The 18,057-nt window shown below is 46.2% G+C and overlaps 1 long non-coding RNA gene across 2 annotated transcripts in view; it reads right to left on the reverse strand.

The window, feature by feature from the left end:
- Window positions 1-18,057, reverse strand: part of LOC109262840 (uncharacterized) — a 64,953-nt gene that overhangs the window by 857 nt on the left and 46,039 nt on the right. The gene's annotated exons all lie outside the window — the stretch shown is intronic.

The raw sequence follows: 18,057 nt of genomic DNA on the forward strand, positions 1-18,057 counted from the left end.
GAGCAGGATCAAGGTAAAAGTGTCCCTGCCCTCCTGGAGCTGCCAGTCTGGCAAGGTCGGGAGCTAGACAAGCATTCTCAGGAGTGGGGTTGGATTACATGTTGTTATAAAGGAGTTTTGGAAAACACTTGGCAAGAAGTCTTAACATAGTCTGGGGTGAGAAAATACAGAAGTGACACATGTACACCTGCAAAGCACCTACGTGTGCAAATTTCTTTTTTTCTTTTCTTTTTTTTTTTCTATCTTTCTTTGTTTTTTTTTTAGTAGGCTTCACACCCAGTGTGGAGCCCAACTCAAGACTTGAACTCACAACCCTGAGATCAAGACCTGAGCTGAGATCCAGAGTTGGACACTTAACTGACTGAGCCACCCAGGTGCCCCTGATTTATTTAATCCTGACAACAGATAAGAAACGGAAGTGCCAGAGAATTTTGTAGCTTGCTCAAAGCTATGTGGCTGGGAAGCAGCACAGAGCTGGGAGCTGCACATGGCAGGTTTCAGTGTTAATCTCACAACCACCATCCTCTGCAGCACCCCTGGGCTCCTAGAAAAGGTGATATTTAACTGAAGCCCGAAAGAACCACCAGTATCAGGCCAACAAGTGGAGGGAGAGTGTTTCAGGCACTGGGAAAAGCACATGTAAGGACCTAGAGTTCTTGCTGGAGAAGTTAAAAGCAGGAAGGTCATAAAGGAAGAGGCTGTGGTGAGAAATGGGGTGGAAGAGGTGGGCACAGGCCAGATCATGCAAGACCCTCAAAGCTGTGGGCCAGGGAGCGCCATTAGGTTTTAAGCATGGAAATGATATGATCAGATTTGGTTTCCAGGAAACTCATTCTGGCTGGTGGTTGCAGAATAGATTTAGCATTATTTTGAGGATTAAAAGAACTGACACAGTCGGGCTCAGCACAGAGCAAATAGCTGACATGTTTCAGCTGCTATTAGTTTTTAGTGGCCCAGCAGAGGGAATGAGCATGCACAGGACACCTAGCAGCAATGTCCAGGGAAATAGGAGGAAACCAAGACAGCAAAATGTCATGGAAGCCAAAAAGGCAATCTTGATGAGCAGTGTCAAATGGTGCCGAGCCGTTGGGATTATACCTGGGAAGTATCCATTGGATTTACTGAGTTGGAGACCATTAGCGAACTTGCTGGGAGCAGTTTCAAGTAGCATTCAGCAACAGGGGATGCGGACAAAGTCCAACTGCACAGATGTGAAATGTGCAGTTTCCAGCAATTCTCAGGCAATATTTATTTAAAACCTAGTCCCCCCTCTTTTTCCCTGAGGTTTCTGCCCCCACCCCACCCCCAGAGAGTCAATGCAATACCTGATGTGAGCATGGGGCAAACAGTGAGCATGGTAGGAACTTGAGGATGGATGAAGAATGGTCCTATCCTCCAGGTGCTCCTAGGCTAATGGAGAGCCATTGGACAGGTACATTTTGATGTGACAGAAGGAAATCCCTGAGTGAGCAGAGAGTAGGTCAGGACTACATTATGACTTTCATGGGCACTTTTGCCTTCCTGGACTCCTTAATAAATATTTAAAATTATATTTTATGATTGTGTTGGTATAAAAATGAATATATTACTATTAAATACTAAAATGTTTGCTTCCACTTACAAGCTTGTTTTTTCCTCCTGATTTTTAAAATTTTAGTTTTAATTAATTTTTAAATGTTTATTTTTGAGAGAGAGTGAGAGAGCACGAGCAGGAGAGGGGAAGAAAGAGGGAGGGACAGAGGATCCTAAGTGGGCTCTGTGCTGAGAGCAGAGAGGCTGATGCAGGGCTCGAACTCAGAAACCGTGAAATCATGACCTGAGCCAAAGTTGGATGCTTAACTGACTGAACCACCAAAGCACCCCTTTTTTTAATTAAAAAAAAATTTTTTTTTAGAGAGAGAGTGCAAGTGGGGGAGAGGGGCAGAGGAAGGGAGAGACAGAATCTCAAGCAGACTCCACACTCAGCATGGAGCCCAACACAGGGCTTGATCCCATGACACTGGGATCATGACCTGAGCCCAAATCAAGAGTTAGATGTTCAACCAACTGAGCCACCCAGGCATGCTTCCTTCTGCTTTTAAAGGAAATTAAAACATTTTTGTAATGTGGACTCTATGCCCTGTGCCTATGATGCCTTAGGGATGGGTCCACCCTGGACTAGGGTAATGGGGGATAGTGTGAGATCTCTGGGTAGCTAGGAATGGAGAGGCGGGAAGGAGACAAACTCTAAAGACTCACAGTTCTATTTAGCACCAACCTGACCTCTGAAACAGACCCCAGAGGCCAGCCATCTCCAGGAAAGGGCAAATTTGAGTGCTGGAGTTTGGGGGCCCAAGGGGCTCATGCTGCAGACATTTTTTCATGGAGAAAGAAGCAGCACTCTCCTTGCTGATACACCCCCTCTGGGCCAAGAGCTTCACCAGGCCACTGATGGCAGAGGAGACCAGATGGTTCAGTTGGAGCCACCTCACATCAGAGCTGCAGCTGCCTTGGTCTTGTGAAAGCAAACCCATCAACCCTCTATCACTAATGCTACTGTCAGTGGGGACAATTTGGGCAGGGGTGACAAGAAGACCTTCCACAAGTTAGGTCACTGCTTCTGGAAAGTGCCAAGAATCCAATGAGCTGTCAGTTTTCCCCACAAAGGGAAGAGGTTTTACTCTGTGGGCTTTTGGATAAATGTACCTGTGTATGTGAGAGAAACATGGAATAGGAATGTGATTCACTATTATTTCTGATTAATTCATTTCATTAAATACTGATTGCTTACAAAATCAGAGCTGGTAGGGAGTTTGTGACTTAAAGAGCCCAATTCAGATCTTTTTCTTTAGAACATGGCCCCATGCATCCGAGCCCAATCCTGCTGCTAAGCCCTGGAGGTTTGTGTTGGCCTGGAATCAGCTGCACTCACCCTCCCCATTGCCATGGTAATTCTTGGGAAGGTGGAGGGAGCTGGGTTCAGCTCCTCTCTCTCTCTCTCTCTCTCTCTCTCTCTCTCTCTCTCTCTCTCTCTCTCACACACACACACACACACACACACACACACACACACACACACACACCCTCCTTAAGCCCCCTCCACAGCCTCCACCCATCTCTCCTTGCTCCCCTCCTTTCCACCCGGCCCCACCTCGTGAGTTTTCCATCTCTTGGCCTTTGTTTGTTTTTGCTTTTGTCAGTCTCCCTCCTCTGGATGGGTTTCTGTTTGTTTCCAAACTGTCTGGGGCTGTGTACCAGGGAGACAGTGTCCTGGGCTGCCTCTAGCCCTGATCTGGTTAGAATAAGCCCCTCTTCTTTGCATGATCTCCAACCTGACATTTGGAACATCCAAAACAAATCATGACATTCTGAAGCGAGATAGAAACCACCATCTCCACCCACTTCTGTTGGCACTCCTGTCCACCTGGAAAAGGTTTTAGAAAATTTCCAGTGTTCTCCACATCGTGCAGCCCTGGGAAGGGGAAGCAGCACTTTTTGAATACCTATTGAATACCAGCCACTGGGCTAGGCTTTTTGCTTGTGTTAAAAATCTGGTGTGCAGGTGATGTTTCCAGCATTGAGATTCAACTGCAGGCTGTCAGAGGGAGCAGGGCCTGGGCTGTCTTGGCATACTCAGTATCTAAAAGATGATGGAGACTCAGGAAAAGTCTGCTGAGTGAATAAATGGATGAAAGGATTCAAGAAACTTCCCTGCCACAGCAGAGAGTAATGACTGAATGTCAGCAAAGGTGATCGAAATTATACTTGAAGAAAAAACACACTGGCAAGGCTGTGCAGATGAGCAAGGGTTTCAGGGATGGTTGTGGACACTGGTTGCCTGATTTCAGAGTCCCATTTGCTCTGCACCTTTTGGGAACAGTAGGGGGTATGCAGGACAAAGCCTTTTGTTTCACTGAAAAGGCTCAGAGTTAAAATGCACATGGTCCTGAGAAGGGTTAAATTACTGATTTGATGCTGCTTCATACACACATATAAGTGACTGGTGACAAAGTCTTTCCTAAGAAAATGGGATTTAGAAATGAGTTGGGAAGAGGGGTAGTAGAGAGAAAGCAACCAGGGGAGATTCAAAGGCCAGAGGAGACTTGTGGGGGTCAGGAGAGAAAGGGAAGGTTGAGGCCCCTGGAGTCAACCCTCTTTCAGTGCCCATTTAGCCAAGGGAAGTCCTTGGTGAAAATAGCTTACGGTGCTGATCGGGCCTTCCAGCCCTCACAGCATTGGTCAGTTCAGTCAAGCTGCCCACCAGTGTGGACAGGAAGGGAAAAGGCCAGTCTGAATTCCTGGGAAGTATGGATTACAGATTGGTTAAAGATGTAGGTTTACTGTTCTTGGGCAAGTATAGCCTATCCCAAATGGGCCCTATAACACATTGCCTGTCAGAGATCTGTAGGGATTTAAAACTAGCACATCAATTATATATTTTTTTAAACTTAAAAAAATTTTTTTAATGTTTTATTTATTTTTGAGAGGCAGAGAGAGACAGAGCGTGAGCTGGGGAGGGGCAGAGAGAGAGGGAGACACAGGATGGAAAGCAGCCTCCAGGCTCTGAGGTGTCAGCACAGAGCCCCTCATGAGGCTCGAACTCAGGAACCACAAGATCATGACCTGAGCCGAAGTCGGACACTTAACCAACTGGGCCACCCAGGTGCTCCATCCATTACATTTTTTTTTTTTATTTTTTATTATTATTTTTTTTTTAATTTTTTTTTTAACGTTTATTTATTTTTGAGACAGAGAGAGACAGAGCATGAACGGGGGAGGGGCAGAGAGAGAGGGAGACACAGAATCGGAAGCAGGCTCCAGGCTCCAAGCCGTCAGCCCAGAGCCCGATGCGGGGCTCAACCCACAGACCGTGAGATCGTGACCTGAGCTGAAGTCGGACGCTTAACCAACTGAGCCACCCAGGCGCCCCCATCCATTACATTTTTTAAAGGGCTTGGGAGTGCTTGAAAAGTATCTGCTTAGTTCTTTGACCATTGATTTCCTTTGGAAGACACCTGTTCTTTTTGTGGTCCATCGTTCACTCACCCTCCTGGTACCATACCCCAGCTTCCTGCTGGGAAACCAACCTCTTTTCCACTTTCACTGGATCTGGGTAAAGGTGACTGCTCCTTCCACCCACACACCCTAGGCAGGGAGCAGTGGCACAGGCCTGAGCCAATCAACAAGCTGCATTTCTCTGGCCTTAGCGATTGGTTCATATACCAACATGTGACTCCCAAGAAATCTATAAGAAGATTTTTGCAGGGGCTGCTGGGAAAGAGACGTTTTCCTCCCACCCCCATTCTGTCAGTGTGAGAGGCTGGTCCTGGTGTTGCTGCCTTGAATCTTGCTGCCACGGGAAGCCTCCTACTGACACCAACACAGTGGAAGGCAGAGCCAAGAGAGGAAGAGAAACTAAATCCTGATGATGTTGTTTGAGTACTCAGTTTGGTTGTGCCTAAAGCCAGACTTTTCACTGTGTAACCATTAGACTCCTTTTTTATTTAAGAGTTTAAATTGGAACTTGTGGGAGATACAGTGAGGAGGGGTCCTTAACTGATACTCTTTGCCATCCTGGAATTTCATTATTTTTGGCATAAACTCTTTATTAAATATATAGGAAGATGAATTCCAAACAAATGAGTCAGGATTGATGAATTTTTCCTGACCTCCTTAGACAAGGCACTCAAACCTATGCAAAATGAGAGATGGGCAAAACACACCAAAAAACCCCACAAAAAAACAAAAAACAAAAAACACCTAAAACAAAACAAAAAAAACCCCCACCATGTTCTGGGACCTTCTAGAGCCTTGGCATCAAAATGCCTCCTTGGGTCAACTTGGACTCTTCTACAGAGTGCTACGGAACCCCAAAGCACTCCGAGATCTGGGAGCAGCAATAGGTAGAGATGTGACCGGGCACGTGTTATAAGCTACACCAGAGAGGCCTGGCCCTCAGGAATACCAGAGGTGAGGTCTGCACCAATAGAAAGAATGGGAGAGAAAGGCACTACCATTTATCAAGTGCCTCCTGCATGGTGGGCCTATTGAAAGAATTCTCTCATTTAATCTTCAAAATGTCCTTGTGAGATGGATACTGTAATCTTTATTTTACAGAAGAATCAGGCCTGGAGAGGTGACTTGCCCAAGGTGAGAAGGCCTGGAAGAGGCAGCGCCAAAGCTGACTCGAGCTGGAATAATAAGAAAGGCAGGCAAGTACACGGCGGAAGCTAGAGGGACTGCCTGAGCAGAAAGGATCTGGGCTGGTAGCACAGGGAGGTTGGAACGGGTCTGGGGGATGCAAAATGACCTCCCTTCCTAGGCTAAGGCCGTTAGCTCTGACATGTCTCATAAGCAGGGGGCACCTGGGATGCTGGGAGTCAGACTGCAGGAAGTCTCTCCTGATGGCTGCATGATTAAAAGGCTGGGTTCAGCCCCATTCACCTTTCTGCCCTGTCACTGCAGATCCAGGAGGTGAGCTCAGAGGCACATGGCATGGAATGTGGGGCAGGGAGGGGTGGCCCCTCCCTTCCACCTCTGCTGCCTTCTCAGAGCTCAGGCCATCAGCCTGCTCTGATTAAGCTGACTTCTTGGAGTCCTCAAATCCAGGGGTTGCCAGCAGCCAAATCCCCCTGATTGTCTGGGATGTTCCCGACAGCAGAGAATAAACAGTCTCTCCTGTCCGGCCAGCTGTGCTGAGCAGCATTCCTGTCTCTTGGCCCACCCGACTGGGTGGGGCTGCAGCACTGTGTCCACCTCCAGCAGAGGCCTAGGGAACCTGGCGAGAGGGTGGAAAGGGAGAGGAGAGATCACTGTCTCCAGGCCACACAGGACATTGACTCCTGCCTGAGTCCCCATTTTGCCTCAGCGTGAGGCACCTCTGTTTCAAGCCACTGCCTGGTACAAGCTCTGTGGATGTAATAATGACTCTGTGACTTAAGAGGAGGCCCACACCAGGCCACTGTCTCCTGGGATTGGAGCCCCTCACCCTTATCCAGAGACTGCCTGGGGAATTAGAGACTCCTATCTCATTCTGACTACATCTGAAGGCATCACACCCAAAGGGGTCATTTTATGGAGGTGGACACAGCGAGTCAGCAGCAGAAGCGGGACTAGACGCTGGACCTTTCATTGCTGTCCATCACCTTGGAATGCTGTGGATGCTGGGGCTAAAAGTGACACAGGGGCTCTGAGTGAGAGTGGCGGCCCATGTTTTTGGAGAGGAGCAGAGGTGTTTTCATCCTACGCCTGTTTTGGAGATCAGGCTTGTGGCCGAGCCATTTCCTGAGGAAGTAAGTCCTCTGGAAAAGCGCTGTTCACCAGCCCCTCCTAAATCATGCTTTTGGAAGCAGAGCTGGGGCAGCAGGACCTGCGTGGGGCTCTGTCTCTGTCTAGAGGCCAGCACACAGCCTAGGCTTGGCAGGCCACGGGTGGTGGCTGGGGATGGAGGGCAGAGTCCTTGGCAAGGGGGAGCACCCCCCAGCACACACCATCTGCTTCTCTGCCACAGGACTCTGGCCTGGGATTGTGGAGGAGGAGAGAGTAGCCTTTCTCAGCCAGTCTGCAAAAGGAATTCCTCTAGGAGCCCCTTCTGGCCGCAGACAGAAGTGGGAGGGAGGCAGACAGTGTGGGAGCCCAGGGCAGCCAGGGGGTCTCTGTGGACAGGTGTCCCACTCCCAGTCTGTCTTAGGCCTACAGCGTTGTCTTTGTCTAGCTGCGTGTATCGGTGTGAGTTTATGTGACTGTTCTGTTGTTTGCATGTCTGGGCGGCTGCATTTCTGGTTGGAGCTGGGTTCTTCAGTGGGAAAAGCATGTTTGCCAGCATATCGATGAGTCCCTATCTCTGTGTAAGCTCATGTATGTGGGTATCTTCAAGGGAACATGTGGGCCTCTGCATAGTGAGTGGGTCTGCACGTGCCTGCAAGTTTCTGTGGGAGTGTGCATATGAACATTTAGGTTATTTTGTTATAAACACGTACCAGGCTTTCTAGATGTAAGTTTATTAGGTATGTGCATCTCTGGGAGTGTGGGTATATATACTTGTCAATAATGTGTTGGTGAGTGCCTGAAAGTGTATATGCCTGTCTGTTTATATCTGTGCAAAAGCATTCACTCATTCAATTCATTCACTAAATGATTTTCTCGTTTACTAACAGACATCTTTAAAGTGCTTGTTCTGTGAGCACTGTGCACTGGGAACTTAGGGAGGTATCCAGGGCAGCTCCTAATGTTTTTAAGAACCAGGGCAAGACGTACATTTGTACGTCTAAATATTTTTTTAAGTTTTTTTTTTTTTTTTTTTTTTTTTTTGAGAGACAGAGCAGAGGAGGGGCAGAGAGAGAGAGGGAGAGAGAGAATCCCAGGCAGGCTCCGTGCTGTTAGCCTGGAGCCTGATGCAGGGCTCAGACTCATGAACCGTGAGGTCATGACCTGAGCCAAAACCAAGAGTCGCACGCTTAACCCACTGAGCCACCCAGGCGCCCCAGTACATCTAAATATTTAAACGTTATAAGTCAAAACAACAAACTGCTAAATAAAATACTTAATCCCAATAAGCCAGAGGGCTGGGTTTGATTTTGGATTCTTGACTCCTCTGACTTCTGTGCTGGAATTCAGCAATGCAGAATAAGTGGCCCCAGCCTCTTTTTCCCCATCCCGGCTCCGTCCCCTATCTTGAGTGGCCTTGCAAGCATGTATTACTCCTAACGTGTCCAAACTCCATGAATGCACCCCACAAACAGCTGCCCTTTGGCCACCTTTTGGGCTCCAGGGTATGCACACTACTGGCAAAGTCTGCCCAAATGGTTCTACGCAGGAAATAATGGGGTCTCATGTACCTGATTTATAATCTAGAATGGGGGAATGGGCTCCCCATGGATCCATCCTCTTGGGCCCGGTTACTTCTCAGTGTGTGGAATGGAGTGTGGCCAGAGTAGAGCAAGAGCGTGGCCATCTACAGGTGAGCCCAGGGTAAGGGCCCTTTCTGCCTGCTTCCTCATGGAACTTGCAATCTGGAAAGGAACCACCACAGATAGATGAGAACAATACAATACATGGATATAAGTACCCATGTGTGTATCTTTGCCTGTGTGCCTATGCCTCTTCATGTCTGCTTGTGTGGATGTCTATATGTCTGTTTGTTTCTCTGTTCATCTTTGTCTGTCTTGTCTCCTAGAGGGCAGAGCCCACAGCTTTTCTACCACCCTTGTCTTGCCTGGGTTGACTTAGGACTATGAGACAGCTGGGGTGGCTGGAGAGACACTGATCTGAGTTTGAGCCACTGTCCTATGGTCAATTTAAGACTCACTCTGTAGGTTGCCTGGATGGCTCAGTCATTTAAGCGTCTGTCTGTCTGTCTGTCTCTTTTATAGCCTCTCTTTTATAGCCTGTTTCTTCTGAGGGAGAGAGAGAGAGTGCATGTGAGCAGCAGAGGGACAGAGAGAGAGGGAGAGAATCCCAAGCAGGCTCCACACTGTCAGCACAGAGCATGATGCAGGGCTCAGTCTCACGACTGTGAGGTCATAACCTGAGCCAAAATTAACAGTCAGATGCTCAGCCAACTGAGCCACCCAGGCAACACTGACTCTTGATTTCAGCTCAGGTCTTTATTTCAGGGTCATGAGTTCAAGCCTGGCGTTGGGCTCCACACTGGGCATGAAGCCTACTTAAAGAAAAATAAACAAGTAAACAAATAAAAAGACTCACTCTGTGATCTGGCCTCATTTTCCTCATCTGCAGAATGGAGAGACTGTATTAGCACATCTTTAACTTACAGGTCTTGCTTGGTTTACAGAAGAAATGTGATTGATTTCCTAAGTTAATTACTTTCTAGAAGTCAAATGGAAGAATGCATCATTGTAGAATCTGTGGGATCAGACAGAACTGGGTTTGAATCCCAGCTCTGCTGTATACAAGCTGTGTCTCTTTTAGAGTTATTTAATCTCCCTCAGAGTTATGAGGATTGAATAAGATAATGTGTGTAAAGTGTTGAGTACCATGTCAGGCTTATGGTAGATATTCAATAAATATTAGCTTCTGTCCTCATCAAGGGTCTTTCCAGCTTCCTTACTTTATAAATTCTGGGTTCACTAGACATGTTGACTAATTGAAATTATTGGAACCATATGTTTTAGGGAGTTCTGGCCCGGTTGGGGGGCAGGGACAGTTGCGTAAGAAAATCAGTACCTTCCAAGAAGCTGCCAATTCAGATCTGTGTGTGAGACATTCCCTCTATCCCATTCTCCAATGTGGACCCTTGACATTTCCTCAGTCTTTGGTAAAGCACTATGAAATGCAGGTTCAATGCCCTCTTCTGACCTGATTCTGCCACTGGGCCCCTCCCTGGTGCCATAGGATGCTGAGCTAAGTAGGATCAAGCCACAGGGCAGAGCTGGGTCAGGTAAGGCCTCAGACTCCCTGACATGTCTGGGCCTGCGTGACCAGCCCCAATAGTGGGCAGATCCAGCTAGGCAGAGAGCACCTGTCTCTCATGATTGATACTCTTGGGAGGGCATCGCTCTGCTGCTGGCACAGATAGATCCTAAAGCACTGGGGGGACTGAGGACCCCTTTCCTCTCAGGGCCCCCCGGAATGGCTAAGTTCCAGCAGGAACAACAGGAAGAGAATTGGGAGGGACAAGTGACAGTACCTCTCAGCCAGGGCTGGTGGGGGTGGGAATCCCCTGGATCCCGTCTTGGGAATCCCCTGGAGCCTGTGAAAACTGGCGGCTTTGGGGCTCTCCTGAAATATCCTTGACCCGAAGGGAATGAGGGAGAGGTCTAGGGCCTAGCCAGGGTTGCTGAGTTGGGAAATGCTTTGAGTATGAGCTCAGGGTGGCTGAAGCCATGAGGGAGGCCATGAAGGAGAGGGTCTGCTCTTGAGGTCATGCCCGCCATCCCTCTGATCCCATGCACACATGAGTGACTGAGAATTGGTTTGATGATCTCACAGCTCCAGGGATTACTGGGGAGGTGGGAGAAACTTAACCTCTGAAAGGTCCTTAGGGGGTCATTGTGATCTCTCCCCACCACCTCTGGGCTGCTCCATTTGGGGCTAGAACTGGGAATTTTCCTCTTGAAAAAAACTGGAAGCAAGGGAGCAAATGGTGGGTTGAGGCCAAAATAATATGTTTAAGGAAATTTCTGCTTCATGCTGGCTAGGACAGGGAATGTCTAGTCAATGAGCTGCTGACAGCCAGGGTCCCTGTAAGTAAACATACCGCCTCTGATGGCGGCCCTGAGCTCATTTCCCTTAGCAGTGTGTGAGGAGGGTGATGTCACCAGAGCAGAGCCTCCTGGTCATGGAGCTGGTCGGTGAGCAGGAGTGAGTCTCAGTGATTGCTGGCGGCCTGGGTGCCACTGCCTAGTTATTGTAAGCAGCTGCTTCCCACACAAGCAGGTCTGATAGCGTCCTACACGTACTCATGCATGATGAGACTCGAGCCACACCCATAACTCATAGCCGGGACATTCTTCAAGAAACTTGGGATTAACTATGAAGTCTCTAGCTTCCATGCAAGGTCTCTTCTTCAACCAGAGAGCTGGGCCTTCTCTGGTCTATGAAGAGGGGTACCTAGGATGGGTTCAGTTGCAAGGAGTGGCCCCTAGAGGTACAGGCCCATGTCCTGCCCCTGTAGAGAGCAGGCAGTGACAACGTGCATCACAGCCTGTCTCCTGGGGCCAGGCAGCCAGGTCCAGTGGGGCAGTTTCCATGAGCAGAGGACCCAGGTCAGGGGAGGTTGGGAGGTGGGGTGGGGAAGAAGATACAAAGCCCTCTCTGTGTCTCTTGTACAGGCTCTTCCTGAGCATGTCAGTCACTAGGTGAGGTTTTTATGAGGTTTGGAAGGCCTGTAACAGAACTGCTGAGGAGCAGCTGCCAGAGGCTGGACCAGGCTCTGCAACCTTCCCCTGTCTACCCTGTTCTATCCCATTTCACGTTCTGGCTGGGCAGTAGGGAACAGTGAGTCTCCAAGTAGACAGGTGGGCCAGAAGCTTCTTGGGGAATAGACCTCGGCTTTTCACTTCTTTGTGTCCCTCAGAATCCTGGGCTGACTTCACAGGGCGGGCTCATCAGTCACACAGACCCACTCCATAGGGCAACCAGCCCACTCAGTGCCTGCCTGACCTACTCCAGGCTGAGCAAAAACCTCAGACTGATAGGCGGGCTCACAGAAGACTTACTGCCTTCCTCATTGCCTGACTGACCAATAGGCCAAACCACTAAGTAAGTCTACTTATTTAAAAAATAGTAATTGAACACCTCACTTGTGCCAGATCTTGTGTTGGGTGCTGAGGATGAGCAGTGAACAAGACAGACAAGATCCCTGCTCTTAGGGAGCTGACAATAAGCAAACAAAACACTGACAGGATGTGATACATATATTATGGATGGAAACAAGATTCTGTGTGAGAGAGTATCCAGCAGGCCCTACCCTGAAAATAATATTCAGGGAAGACCTCCTTGACATGTAATCTGAGACCTGAGGGATGAGAATAAGGAGCCTATGGAAGAGCTTTCCAGATAGAGGGAACAGCAATGCCAAGGCCTTGAGCTAGGGAAGAGTTTGACATAATCTTGGAATTAACCAGAAGACCAATGTGACTGAAACATGGTGAGTGAGGGGAAGGTACCGTGTAGATGAGGTTGGGGAGGAGGGCAGGAACAGACCAGACAGGGCCTTGCAAGCCACAGCAAGGATGTAGATGTGAGGGGGAAACACTGAGGGCTAGCTATTTATTTATTTATTTATTTATTTATTTATTTATTTATTTATTTATTTATTTATTATTGAGAGAGAGAATGGGAGGGGCAGAGAGAGAGAGAGAGAATATCCCAAGCAGGCTCTGCACTGTCAGCACAGAGCCCAATGTGGGGCTCAATCTCACAAACTACAAGATCATGACCTGAGCTGAAATCAAGAGTCAGATGCTTAACCAACTGAGCCATCCAGGTGCCCCAACACTGAGGGCTTTAAGCAAAAGCGTGACACAATTCAAGAAGAAATAGATAACCTGAATAACCGTATAACCAATAAAGAAATTAAATTTATCATTAAAATTTTTCCCATAAAGAAAACTTCAGGCCTAGATGCCTTCACTGGTGAATTCTACCAAACATTTAAGGAAGAAAAAATACCAATTTTATATAAAATCTTCCAGAACAGTGAAGAGGAATGAACACTTCCCAATTCATTCTATGAGGCCAGCATTACTCTGATACCAACATCAGACAAAACATTCCCAGAAAAGAAAACTACAGACTAATATCCTTTATGAACACAAGTGCAAAAAAAAATAAATAAATAAAAATTCTAGCAAAGTAGATCCAACAATGCATAAAAAGATAATTCATCAGTTAAGTGGGATTTATTGAGAAATGCCAGGTTGAAGAAATATTTGAAAATCAATTAATGTTGGGGTGCCTGGTGGCTTAGTCAGTTGAATGTCTGACTTGATTTTGGCTCAGGTCATGATCTCACAGTTTGTGAGACTGAGCCCTGCATGGGCCTCTGTGCTGACATCATGGAGCCTGCTTGGGATTCTCTCTCCCCCTCTCTCTCTTCCCCTCCTTCACAGACATACTCTCTCTCTCTAAATAAACATGAAGAAAAGAAGAAGCTGGGAGTCCTTGGGAGCCTGGGATAGTCATCTGGGTAAGAGATGCTGGTGGCTGTGGAAATGGAGGAGAAGGGATAGATCTCATTTGATATCTAAACAACAAGACTTGCTATCAGTTGTATATAAGGCATGAGGGAAATGGAGAAATCCAGGATGGCTACCACATTTCTACCTAGAGCACTAAGTGGCTGAGGATGCTTGGCCAGGAGAATCTGTGGGTGGGGAAGTGGGAAGGGTAGAAAACAAGAGTTATCTTTTCATCTACCTGTGAAGATGTTTGGGCTCCATGAGAAGGGTCTGGGAGGAGATAAAATGTGGAGAATTTTAGCAAATAAGTGGTATTTTGATGCCAAGTGAATGGATGAGGTCACAAAGAGAGAGAATAGTCAAAGAAAGCTCTGAGGACTGAGCCTGGGGCATTCCAGCATTTGGAAGTTCCCTGAAGGAGCCAGTAAATCCCATCAGGAAGGAACAACTAAAGAAGTACCCAACCATATTCATTTCCTATGGCTGCTGTAATGAATTACCACAAACTGTGGCTTTAAACTGGCAGAAATGTATTCTTCCACAGTTTTGGAGGCCAGAAGTTCAAAAACCAGATCCCTGGGCTGAAATCAAGGTGTCAGTAGGGCCACACTCCTTCTGGAGGCTCTAGAGGACAATCCGTTCCTTGACTCTTCCAGCTTCTGGCAGATGTTGGCATTCTTTGGCTTGTAGCCATACCACTCGAATCTCTGTCTCCATGGTCACATTACTTCCTCCTCTTCTGTCCATTTCAAATATCTCTTTGCCTCATTCTTACAAGGACATTTGTCATAGGATTTATGATCCACAGATAATCAAGGATAATATCCTAATCTCAAGATACTGAACTTAATTACATTCATAAAGACCCTTTTTCCAAATAAGGTAATAGTCACAGGTTCTGGGGATTAGGATGCGGACATATCTTTTGGGGACTACTCTTCAATCTGCTATACCAACTAACTGACAGACTAAAGGAGTGACTAATTAAGAATGCAAAATGGCAGAACTTCTTGTACCTTAGAAGAGGAAGCCAAGTATAGAGTATCAGAGCCCAGCCTAGAGATATATGATGTAGGCCACTGCTGGCTTTAGCATGTGCATGGGAGTCTCATGGAGAGGGGAGGTATTGCAGACAAGAGTCTCGCAGCCCTCCCAGTCCTGACTCAGCATCTGGCAGGGGCCATCCACACAGCAGCCAAAGTGAGCTTTAGGGTGCAGATCTGCCTACATCACTCGCCAGTGAGTGACCCTCAACAGCTTTCTGCACCTTTAAGGCCAAAGGCCGATATCCTCACCTAGCCTACAAAGTCCAGGGGCCTGGTCTCAGCCCACCTCTGCAGCCCTGTCTCACACCTCTCTCCTCTGCTATCTGCCTCCAGATATACTGGCTGCCTCTTAGGTCACCTTTCCTCCTGTCTCAGGGCCAGTGGCTGTTGGTCTCTTTGTCTGAAAGGCCCTTCTTTAACATGCTTCACAGAGTTAGCATCCACTAATGTTTCAGATCTCAACCCAGATGCCTTTCCTTGGGGAAGTCTTCCTTGGGTCCCTGGTCCATGTCATACAAATATGTGATATAATTTCTCATAGTTCCCTCTGTTCATCTTTCATAGCACTATCAAAGTTTACAATTTTATACATATTTGCAATATTATTTTATTAGTGTGTATCTCTACCATTAGACTGTAAGTACCATAAAGTTAGGGTTTGTGACTTACCACTATCCCAAGTGCCTTGTCTAGTGCTTGGCATACAGAAGGGGTATATAATAGTTTTAAAACATGTCTGCAAATTTTTTGACACTCTTCCACCAAGAGATAGAGCCTAATTGACCTTCCTTTAAATATGAGCTGGTCTAATGACTTGCATGTAATTAACAGAATGTGGCAGAAGTGATGCTGTGTGACATCTAAGGCTAGGCCATAAAAAGTAATATGGTTTCTCCTGGACTGCTCTGCTTAGATATTCCCTTTTAGAACCTAGCTTCCATGCTATGAAGATACCCAGGCCACATAAAGAGGCCAAATGTAGGTGTTCAGCCCCACTGAAAACTTAGCCTACAGCCAGCATCAACTGTGAGACGTGTACTGAACAAGGTTTTGAGATGATTCTAGCCTTAGTCTCCATCAGACTGCAACCACATGAGAGACCCTGAGCAAGAGTTACCTAGTGATCCCAGTTAGTCCTGGAACCATGAGAGATAAAAATGAATGATCGTGGGGTGCCTGGATGGCTTAGTCGGTTAAGTGTCAGACATTGGCTCAGGTCATAATCTCACAGTTTGTGTGTTTGAGCCCCGTGTTGGGCCCTGTGCTGACAGCTCAGAGCCTGGAGCCTGCTTCAGATTCTGTGTCTCCCTGTCTCTCTGCCCCTCCCCGGCTCACAGTCTGTCTCTCTCTCCCTCAAAAATAAACATTTTTAAAAATTTAAAAAAAGAACAAATTAAAGGTGTTGATTAACTTTAGGTTCAGACAAATAAAATATGCATGTTAAAATTTCTAGTATAACCATTAAACCTAGCAAAAAAGGTATAATTTGCAAACTAGTAAAGAGAAAAATGGAATAAGGAAAAACAAGAAAGCAAGAAAGAATATAAAAGGAAACCTAGAAAATAAAAAATAATAGGTTAGAAATACATACATGCATACCAATAAATAAATACATAAATGTATATGTATGTATCACTGTTTTAATAAATGTAAATGGACTTTAGGCTTCAGTTAAAAGAAAAATATTGCCAAACTAGACCAGGTGATGAGTCTACTTATAAGCTATTCATAAAGTCACATTTAAAACATAAGAACACAGAAAGTTTAAAAGGATGGAAAAAATCTTTCAAATAGTAACCAAAGGAAGCTGATATATTTATATTAATCTTAGTCCAAGTAGACTTTAAGACAAAAAGCATTATGAGAAACAAAAGGGTCACTTCATAATGATAAAAGGTTCAATTCATCAAAAAGAATAATCTTAAATGTATATACATCTAGAGGTGCCTGACTGGCTCAGTGAGTAGAACGTGTGACTCTTGATCTTGGGGTTGTGAGTTTGAGCCCCATGTCGGGGGTAGAGATTACTTAAATAAATAAATAAACTTAAAAAATGCATATATACCTAATAACTTCAAAATACATAAAGCAAAAGGAGAAAGCAAGGAAAGCAAAATAAAAACGGACAAATTCACAACACAGTGGAAGATGTTAATCTCTCTCAGTAACTGACAGATAAAGTCAGCAATTAGTAAGGATTAGGAAATTTAGGTCCATAGATGAGAAATGACACACTTTCCTTCATCCTTCTACAGCCCTCGAGTGCCTGCCACATCCCACATACCACACTTACATGCTTTGCCATTAATCCTGAGAGACAAAAGGTGTTTTTACTTTTACTAGGTAGGAAATTTAGTTCCATTTCATAAATTAGGAGGCTGAGGCTCAGCGAGATTAAATAATTTGGTAATTAAATAATTTGGGTAAGATACTCTTCCTCAGAAATCTTAAATGTCAAACCCCACACCCAGCATAGCCTTCCTACTGGTGGACAACCTTAATCCCTTCACACTTCCTCCTTGGCTTCTTTAACTTCCTGGAGACCTCTTGTCCCAGTCTTTGTGTCCCCTCCCATCATACTTCCTTCTTCCCCCTCCTGGATCCCTGGAGGGTGATTTCAATCTCTGAAGCTTCTCTTTCTAAAACCACCAAGAACCTACTAATTACCAAGTCCAGGACCTATTTTTCAGACTTTTTACAATCTGGACTCCTCCATTTATATCCTAAGGCCTCAATATAAATGGAGCTACATGAATAAAAATGAAACAATAAGCACCCAAATTCTACCTGTTCTTTGCATCCACCTGCTGAGGTGAGGTGGATAAAGAACCCCTGGAGTCCCTGAAAAACTACCCATCTATTTCTGAGAGTCCTCAGGCTTCAGCTCCTATGGGCTCACAAGCAACCTGTTCCAGTAGGGCTCCCCCTATCTTTCCCTGCTTTGATTGAGGCAAAGAGCACTTGAGAGGCCAAAGCTGTGAGGAATACCACTGTGGAGGGGGGAATGCTTCTCTCTGCTTTGAGAATTCTCCAGAACAGCTTGCTACTTGAAATCTTTACTCCATAAAAGAGAGGTATATGCAAAATGATCTCTAAAGGCCAAAGGAGCCATTAGTTTGACAAGAAACAATTTATTAAACGGACATAATGGACAGAAGCCTATGTCTTGGGCGACCAAAAGATGAGTAAATGTCCACAACTCTGTCTCCCATAAGGCCTGCTTTTATAGCTTAGAGGCTGGGGAGTACATGCTCTGGGACCACCAGGAGGAGAATTTTTGAAAATAGGTGTCTGTCGTATTCATATCTCCAGAGCATATTGAGGACATTATGCCCTGAGGGTGTACTTAAGGGTGTGGATAAACAAAAAGAAAGAATATGTTTGTGGGG

Source organism: Panthera pardus, unplaced genomic scaffold (assembly GCF_024362965.1).
Source record: "Panthera pardus isolate Hobbes unplaced genomic scaffold, ASM2436296v1 HiC_scaffold_24, whole genome shotgun sequence".
Taxonomy (NCBI): Eukaryota; Metazoa; Chordata; class Mammalia; order Carnivora; family Felidae; genus Panthera; species Panthera pardus.